At 39.3% G+C, this 9,253-nt stretch overlaps 1 pseudogene; it reads left to right on the top strand.

The window, feature by feature from the left end:
- Positions 1 to 1,874: 1,874 nt before the first annotated feature.
- LOC126002314 (uncharacterized) lies at positions 1,875 to 1,968 on the top strand (annotated as a pseudogene).
- The last annotated feature ends 7,285 nt before the right edge of the window (positions 1,969 to 9,253 follow it).

The following is a 9,253-nucleotide window of genomic DNA, read 5'->3' as shown; positions in this document are numbered from 1 at the left end:
ACTTGCTTGACCATGTGGCTGACCCTACTTCGATCTCTGAGCTAGCCTGAAGTGACCACTGTACACAGAGTCAATAGTAAGCTCTGGGCATTGTCCACTTCCACAAAAAAAAGTTTCTAACTCACTGGTTCAAGTAAGTTAAATATGTTACTTTCCTCTACTTATAAAAGCTAACAACTGGGGCCTTAAACCAGTTTAAACTGTATTCTCATACAGTTCTAAAGGCAAGAAGTCTGAAATCAGTAAGTACCACTGGGCCAAAATCAAATGTGTCAACAGAGTCACACTCTCTTGAGAGACCAGAGCAGGGAATTCTGGTCCTTGCTTCTCTTCCAGTTACTGGGGCTGCCAAGATCTTGGCTCATGGCCACATCCCTGCAACCTCTATGCCTTAGAGGTCTATTGCCATCACCTCACCTTCTGTATCTCAAATCTTCCTCTTAAAATGATAATCTCTCCATTTTAAGAACATTAATCCAATCACACAGTTTTGAAGACAAATCTTTTCAACAAGAAAATGGTCATAGGTTCAGAGATTAATATCTGTTATTTTCTGGAATTTTTAATCTAACTCCACCACAAAAAGTTATTTTGTTGTTATTTAACATTCAAGTTTTTCTTCACAAATAATGGCAATAAGAACTGTTATCTTGGGGCCAGAGAGATAGAAAAGCAGTAGGGGCGTTTTCCTTGCATGCAACTGATTCAGGATGGACAGCAGTTCGAATCCTGGCATTCCATATGGTCCCCCAAGCCTGCCAGGAGTAATTTTTTCGCCAAAAAAACTCTTATCTAGACCTAATTCATGTTAATCACATGTTAATAGATATTCTGATGATCCTTCATAATCCTTCATACTTTACCTCCAGGTGATTTAATTATATTTTCTTTACATTTTTTATTTTATTGTTGTTGTTGTTGTTGTTTGGGGGGGTCACACCTGGCAGCGTTCAGGAGTTACTCCTGGCTTTACACTCAGAAATCGCTCGGGAGACCATATGGGATGCCGGGATTCGAACCACCATCCTTCTGCAGGCAAGACAAATGTCCTACCTCCATGCTATCTCTCTGGCCCCTTCAGTTCTTTTTTTTTTTAATTTTTATTGTGAACAAAGTGGATTAAGAATCTTTCACCGTGATATTTAAGGTACATAGTGACAATGAAACAGGGCCATACCCACCACCAGTGTTGTCCTACTCCACCCTTGTTCCCAGCATGTATCCCATATCTCCCTCCTTTACCCCCAGACTGCTAGTATAACTGGTCCCCTCTGTGTCTAGCTTGTTGTAGATTGGGTATCAATATTGTTGTCGTTGACTTTGGGTTTGGTGTTTAAGTCTGATCATTTATTATTTCTACTCAATGTTCATACGAATGTTTGATCCTGGTACCATCCATTTTTTCTCCCCTCAATTTATGAGGCAGGACAAGATGATTCAAGTTATGTGGTTTCGTTTGGAAAAAGAAAAAGAAAAAGAAAAGAAAAGAAAAGAAAAACTGGAAGGAATTTGTCTAGACATCAATTCAAAAGAAGGGAAAAAGAAGAAAAATATACCAAACAAAACAAAACAAAAAACACCACTTTGGTGTTTTTTTGGTCAAAATAAAAATTATTATTAAAAAAAAACTATGCACTGGTGATGTGGGGGTGTCAACTGATATGACTGAAACTCAACCACAATCATGTTTGTAACCCAGGTGTTTAAATAAAAAATATTTAAAAAATGAGGATATATGAAAGTTCATCTATCTAGTTACCAATTAGCAACAAATATGATTTTTTAAAATTTATTTAAAAAATTAATGCATTATATAAACAAAGGTATTATATAAATGACAATCACAAACTTTGATTTTATTAAAAAAAAAAACAGTGCTCACTATGGCAGCACATATACTAAAATTGGAAAGAAACAGAGAAGATTAGCATGGCCCCTGCGCAAATTTGTGAAGCGTTCCATATTTAAAAAAAAAAAAAAAAAACAGGAGCCGGAGAGATAGCATAGAGGTAAGGCGTTTGCCTTGCATGCAATAGGATGGTGGTTCAAATCCCAGCATCCCATATGGTCCCCAGAGTCTGCCAGGAGCGATTTCTGAGTGGAGAGCCAGGAGTAAACCCTGAGTGCTGCTGGGTGTGACCCAAAAATCAAAAAAAAAAAAAAAAAAAAAAAAAAGAAGAAAAGAAAAATAGAAAATAACGAAACAAAAAAACAAAATCAGCAACTACACAAAAGCACAACAGCAACAAAAAAAAAAAACTAAATAATAACCACAAGAATAAAAAAAGATTAAAAAAAGGAAGGAGGGCTGATGTGGCAAGGTTTTGTGTTTCTTTTCTCTTTTTTGTTTGTTTGTTTGTTTGTTTTTGGGTCACACTCGGCAGCGCTCAGGGGTTACTCCTGGCTCTAAGCTCAGAAATCACTCCTGGCAGGCTCAAAGAACCATATGAGACACCGGAATTCAAACCACTGATCTTCTGCATGCAAGGCAAACACCTTACCTCCATGCTATCTCTCCAGCCCCCCACCCTTTTTTTTTTTTTTTTTGGCATAGGCACAGTAAGTATTAGGGAAATTAGAAAGGGAATTCCCTTGGCCTCAAGATACAGGTTTCTCTGCCCTTGAAGCATACCATCATGGGAACAACTGCAGGCTCAGAGGTACAAGCTCATTTTCACACCCCAAAGTCTTTTTATGGTGCCAGGAAACTTTCTGCTCAGTTATGGATGATAAAATCAGGCTTCTGTAACTAGAAATCTTGGTATTTGCACAGATCATAGAACGAAGTCTAGTCTTTACAGTTCTAGAAGTTCTGTTCCATCGCTGTTGTTGTAATCAGTCTTTACAGTTATTTTAAGAGATGCAGGTGGAATGGTCGCAGGTAACATGCAGCTGGTAATTTTAATTCTGTGCCTCAAGATATTGTTTTTAATTTTCCTTTTAATTTTCCCTTTCACAAGAGTAACTTAACTCCCAGCGCTCCCAGCCCCTTCCATCCTATTGCATCAGTTTTTAACTGTGGTTGTTCAACCTCATTGTCAGAGAAACATGATGAAAGAGCTTTAGCATATGATGCAAGACCGTGCTCCCTCTGTGCCCTCATGCCACAACAAGCTGGCTCTGTGCCTCCGTGTGAAAACTGGGCTACCTGACTGGGGAACAGCTGCCGGCCCTGGGGGCCCCAGGTTCTGACTCTGAAAACAATCTTTGGGTTTTACCTGTGTCTGCGGCCCTGGGGGCCCCAGGTTCTGACTCTGAAAACAATCTTTGGGTTTTACCTGTGAAGCAGAACTCTGCACAGAGGTGGTTCCTTGGGTCAGGAAGGAGAGTAGACAATGACATGCAGTACAGGAGAAAAACACCTGTACTTGCCCCCAAACACCTGCTATCCTCTCCTAATTTATGTGCTCCACCCCAAAAGGCCATACTTTTCTGAATCAACCTGGAACACATGGTCAACACAAAAAGAAGACTTTTGTTTCCTCTTATGATGAAACATAAATAAAATGTTGAACCCATGGGAAGAAGCTGAGTTCCAAACAAAGACCTTTCCTATAGCTTAGGTGTTCACTCATCCTTGCTGGGTATTTGTTTTACTGCCAGGAAAGAGGCAGTTAAAATTTAATATAAAACAACTGCTCCCAGTACTTTCATTTAGCACCAGTAATTACTGTTCAGGAAAAGGATTGAAATATATATACATATAGATGTGTATATATATAAAGCATAACTCGAATTCTCCATAGCCCGCCTGCTAGTTCCTCTCTGAAGCCAACATTCTATTTATCAATATATGTTAAATCAAGCATGAAAAAGTCACAAAGACCAATAACTTTGGTGTTTGGAGTGCTGACAAAGGACATAATGGAGCTATTAAACACCGTGGCTGCCAGGCTCATTACACAAATCTGCCCATCCTCCTGGAGGGCTGTTGGGAGGACTGAGTGAGGTAATGTATCTAAGGTGCTTGGCACAGCACCTGGCAAGTGGTACAGGCTTGATAAATAGCAGCTATGACTATTATTAGCACAACTCTGAGGCCCGTGTGGAAGCCCCATCCAGTATTAGGCAAAGGGAGAAGAAATGAGGAATGCACAGTATGAGGTGGGTGGGGAAGGATGAGGAAGAGAAAAGAGCACCAAGAATCAGACAAGTTTTACAAGTCTCTCCCCAGGTAACTTGCGCTTTAGATGTACAAACAATTTCTGACTGGTCTTTAGATGCAGCCAATTGAACTAAAATTACGGTGCCTTGTGATACTCCTTCAGTAACAGTACTGCAAACCATGATGCTTAAAATGAAAAAAGGAGAAAGATGAGAGAGGAGAGAGAGAGAGAGAGAGAGAGAGAGAGAGAGAGAGAGAGAGAGAGAGAGAGAGGTTCAGTGGTGGCCAGAAATGAACACTAATAAAGGATTAGGTATTGGAACATTGTATAATCTGAACCTCAACTAGCAACAACTTTTTAATTCTGTATCTCATTGTGATTTAATAAAAATTAATTAATTAAAATTACTATGTCTTTTATAAATTCTGGAAACATCTTTCAATAAGAAAGTCAGTTAGCTGTATTTATTTTTTAAATAAAAATATAAGATTCAGATGACCATTTTTGCTGTCTGAGATTAAGTTCTGGTGTTTTAGAGTTCATGGATAATTTGCCTGTCTGGAAAACATTAAAAATGTGCCTGATTGGATAAACCGAGCACACAGGGCCACCAAGACTTTCTTCCTTCAGAATCGTGAAATAAATGAAATCTATTCTGTCTTCCCTCCCTTTCCATGTTGTGGAAGTACACAGCTAGCATTCATAGCTATCTTCTGATAGTCATAGAAAGAGGAATATCAATATTACTATACATTTTATTTATCTATGTCCTCTGTTAGTCCAAGAAAAATTTAAAGAATGAGAAAATAAAAATAAAAATAGTCAAGACTGGGGAAAGGTCATGCTGGTTTATATAGAGTCTATAATTGTACCACAATTTTATCTAGAGACAGAAGTTTCCAGGCAGCCAGAGCTGCTGCCTAGGAGGCAGCAAGACCCAGGAGGCCAATCTCAGGCCCAGAGAGGAAGGAACTGTAGGAGTCGCTGGAATCAAAAGAATGAATCTAGAGTATGAGTACACAAAAGGGCGAATCCCGAGGAGCCAGGGAAGAGGCCTGGTAGCAACCAAACAAACAGAGAAATCCCAGTTAGCCAATGACTGCAAACTAACTGTACTCCCACACCCATTGAATGTGGCTTCTGGCAAACACAGAGCACCAGTTTCCTGTCAAGAATCAGTTCCTTGATAGAGACACTAGTTAAAGGTGGATCCAAATGCTTTGAAGACCAGGTGAGCAAATGATAAAGCAAGCATCTTCAGGTACCTTTGAAAGAAGAGATCTTGAGATACAAGGTATCTTGCAGCATAAAATAAACACTACTCATAGCATTCAAGGCATAGACTATACGTAAAGCAAGTGTTATCAGTCATTCATCAAGGTAAAAATAAAACTAAGAAAAAAAAGCCTTTGAGCAACACCTTCAAACTGAATCAGCTGCACAATGTGCCTCTAGAGAAACCAGAACTAACTAGAACTAACTACAGCCAGTTATTAGATAAGAAGCAATGATTTTGGAGGACATCTTTCAAAAGTTTTTTTTTAGAATGTTTCATTTCTAATTACTCATAAAAGGAGAAAAGAGGAGCCAGAGATATAGTATAGTGGATAGGACATTTGCTTTGAACACCACTGGCCCTGATTCAATCCCCAATAATGTATGTGGGCCCAGAGCATCACCAGGATGATTCCTGAACATAGCTGGGTGTGGCCAGCTCCTTAAAAATAAGAAGGAACAGATCAGCAAACTGGAAGAATTGTATGATTACATTTTCCCTCTATTCTTCAGCTGAGCATATAGGTGATTGCAAGGAAATTTCAACCATAGAAATATGATTATGAAACAATGTGAAAAGTGGCAAGACTAAGAAACCTCAAAGTAGGGGTCGGAGAGATAGCATAGCAGTAGGGAGTTTGCCTTGCACTTGGCCGACCCCAGATGGACCTGGGTTTGATTCCCACCATCCCATATATCCCCCAAGCATGCCAGGAACAATTTCTGAGCACAGAGCCAGGAGTAGCCCCTAAGCGCCACCAGGTAAGGCCCAAAAAGCCAAAAAAAAAAGAAAAGAAAAGAAAAGAAAGAAACCTCCAATTATCTAATTTCTTAGCCATCCCTTTTGCTAATCCTTCTTATGGAAGTCTGAATATCAATAATCAAACTACCATTCTCTTTGGTGAGTACTATAGCAGGGTTTTTTGTTTTTTTTAGATTCTTCCCAACAACCTCACTCCCAAATGCCTTTCAGACTCAAAAACAAGAAATGAGTTAAAGAGATAGCATAGGTATTAAGGCATTTACCTTGAACTTAATTAACCCCAATTCAATTCCCAGAACTGCGTATGGTCCCAAGCATCCTCAGGAGTGACCTCTGTGTTCATAGACCAGAGTAATCCCTGAATGTTACCAGGTGTAGCCCCAAAATTAAAGTGTGAAAAAGGAGTTTTCTGAGTGCCTTCCCAAGGCCCTTTTCCCTATTTCCTCACGCAGATATGCAGAATTATGTCTCCCCAATGATGTCCATTTCCTAATACCTAGAATCTATGGATGTTACATTCCATCACAAGGGGGATTAATATTGAATGGTAATCTTAATTTGATAATTCACTAGCCTTGAGGTTGGAAGAGACACCTGAATTACCCTGGATGGCTCAATATAATTATAATTATAACATATTATTAATTATATAAAATAATGTTATGATTATAAAATAAAATAATATACTTATAATCATATAAAGTAGATATAATTATAAAGCCCATAAATATAGAAGAGGGAAAAGGAATTATCAGAACTAAGGAAATGGCATCATGAGAAAAACCCAAGCAGCTTTCATTGATCTGAGATTGGAGGAGAGCTAAGAACCAAAGAATAAAGAGCATAATACCTTGATTTTCACACAGTGAGATATCAAGTCTGATCAGAAGATTGGAAGTTTGCTCCTTACTAATATTTTTTTCCACAATTATAACTCATAGATGACTTAAACATTTTACTTTCACTCTCACTTTCTCTCCCTACCCTTCCTCTCCATCCTCCAGACTGCAGTGATTCTCCAAGTTCAAATACACATTGGTATCACCTGGAATCTTTCAGAATTCTGAATTCTGGAGCTAGAGTAATAAATAGTATAGAATAGGTTTTATTCCTGTCACCATATATGATACCCCGAGCTAGCCAGAGTGATCCCTAAATGTAAATCCCTGAACATTGCTAGGGGTGCTAAAATCACCCTAAAAATCAGAATTTTGAATCCTGGAACCCAAAGATTCTTATTTAGTTGTTCTGAGGAAATCTCAAGAATCAAGAATTTTTTTTAACTTGCCAGATGAGGCTAATGAGAAGGTGACTAAGGATCATTGTCATAGAGAGCATAATGGTATAATGTACGTCTTCAGTTGCTCCCAAGTATATTGACAGTGTTAGGTCTCGAGACTATTCCTGTTTTCTGTCAAAATCAAATGTTGATGGAATATCAAAGACAAAAACTGACATGTCATTTTCAACAGATTTTATTTCTAGCAGAGTAGAGAACATAACAAGCAGCAAGGTAAGCTGCATGTAAGCCTTGCTTATTCCACATGTGATATATTGGCACAGGACATTGGCCTCCTAAATCCTAATATTGATCAGGATGTAATTACGAAGAACAGACTTCATTATAGATAGCAAGCTTATTGAATCATTGGGGGGAAGCTGAAGAAATAGCCTCCAAGTCAAGCTTAAAAGCTTTGGATCAAAAACAAAATGCAGAAATGGATCACCAGTGGATTTTCTGTCTCTTCTCTGATTGGAAAGCAGATGGTTCCAGAATCACACCTGCGTGATCTGGAGCTGCTTCATGAGAAGCTGCCATGCCATGAGGCTGTGTCATGCCTGCTCTGCTGCATCCAAGCAGAAGGGATGCCTGTGCTCTGATTCTCAGAATTACCAACTGGGTTACTAGATGCTGGTATCTACATTAATGGTACTGTTGCATTAGAAAGATCCTTCTGGGCCTGGAGAGATAGCACAGCGGCGTTTGCCTTGCAAGCAGCCAATCCAGGACCAAAGGTGGTTGGTTCAAATCCCGGTGTCCCATATGGTCCCCCATGCCTTCCAGGGGGCTATTTCTGGGCAGACAGCCAGGAGTAACCCCTGAGCACCGCCAGGTGTGGCCCAAAAACCTAAAAAAAGAAGAAAAAGATCCTTCTGTGACTATACTTTCTAGAAAAATGCAAGTACAGCAGAAATACAGCCTCAACACAGCTCTCTACATTTCCCATATATTGCATTCATGCATTTGACTGGGTTGGCCAAAATTACATACAAATTGCATCCAAACCTTAGCTGTAAACAAGTATTGGAGGAAAGTTTTTGACTTTCTACCTTGTGTGGATCATGAAAATTCACAGAAGAGTTTAATTTGACACCCAGCTATTAACCCAAAACAAAGGTGTTCCCCAAACTTCATTTTTTCTTCAAACCTATCCCTTTGATATGATATCCCTTTGATATAAAAGCCCACCTGGATCATTCAACCTTCCTGTTCTTGGTGAATTGGTATTGGTTTAATAAAGACCAGTCTGGCTTGGTGCATAGAGATGCTATGAGGTGAGAAACCACTGACTCCATGACTCTCTCCTGACTGGCTTAGTTTATTAATTCTTTGCAGCTACTCTACCTGCTTCAGACCCATCCTCTTGGGGTTGGAAATATGGGGGTGATTTCACAACATGGGGATTGATTTTACAAAAGGGAGTTTTAGTAGTGTTGAGCATCAATCTCCTAATCAAAGTTATCTTCCTTTTTCTTTATTTTTTTTTTTTGGTGGAGTTGTGGGGTGTGGCCTGCTTGGGAGATCTTGGCACCAAATTGGACAGAAAAACATAGTTGCCCAGTGTATGGGTCCATTCCCTGTGCTAAAATCTTTATTGATTTAACAAATACAGTTGGAACCATAACCTGATCAAGTTTACAGTAATCCACTGTCCTTTAATACCCTATGTGTATCTGTATAAGCAAATTGGTGTATACATAAACTGAATCACCAGCTCTGCACTTTAGGAGAGTGTGGCCTCTGCAGTTCTCAAGTGTTCTGAGTTCACTCCTTTTGATCATTAGCCAACAAGGCCAGTAGTTAAACCCAAAGGTCAGAGCAAATGGT

The sequence above is a fragment of the Suncus etruscus genome, chromosome 2 (assembly GCF_024139225.1).
Source record: "Suncus etruscus isolate mSunEtr1 chromosome 2, mSunEtr1.pri.cur, whole genome shotgun sequence".
NCBI classification, from domain to species: Eukaryota; Metazoa; Chordata; class Mammalia; order Eulipotyphla; family Soricidae; genus Suncus; species Suncus etruscus.
This window is presented reverse-complemented; position numbering and strand designations above follow the sequence as displayed.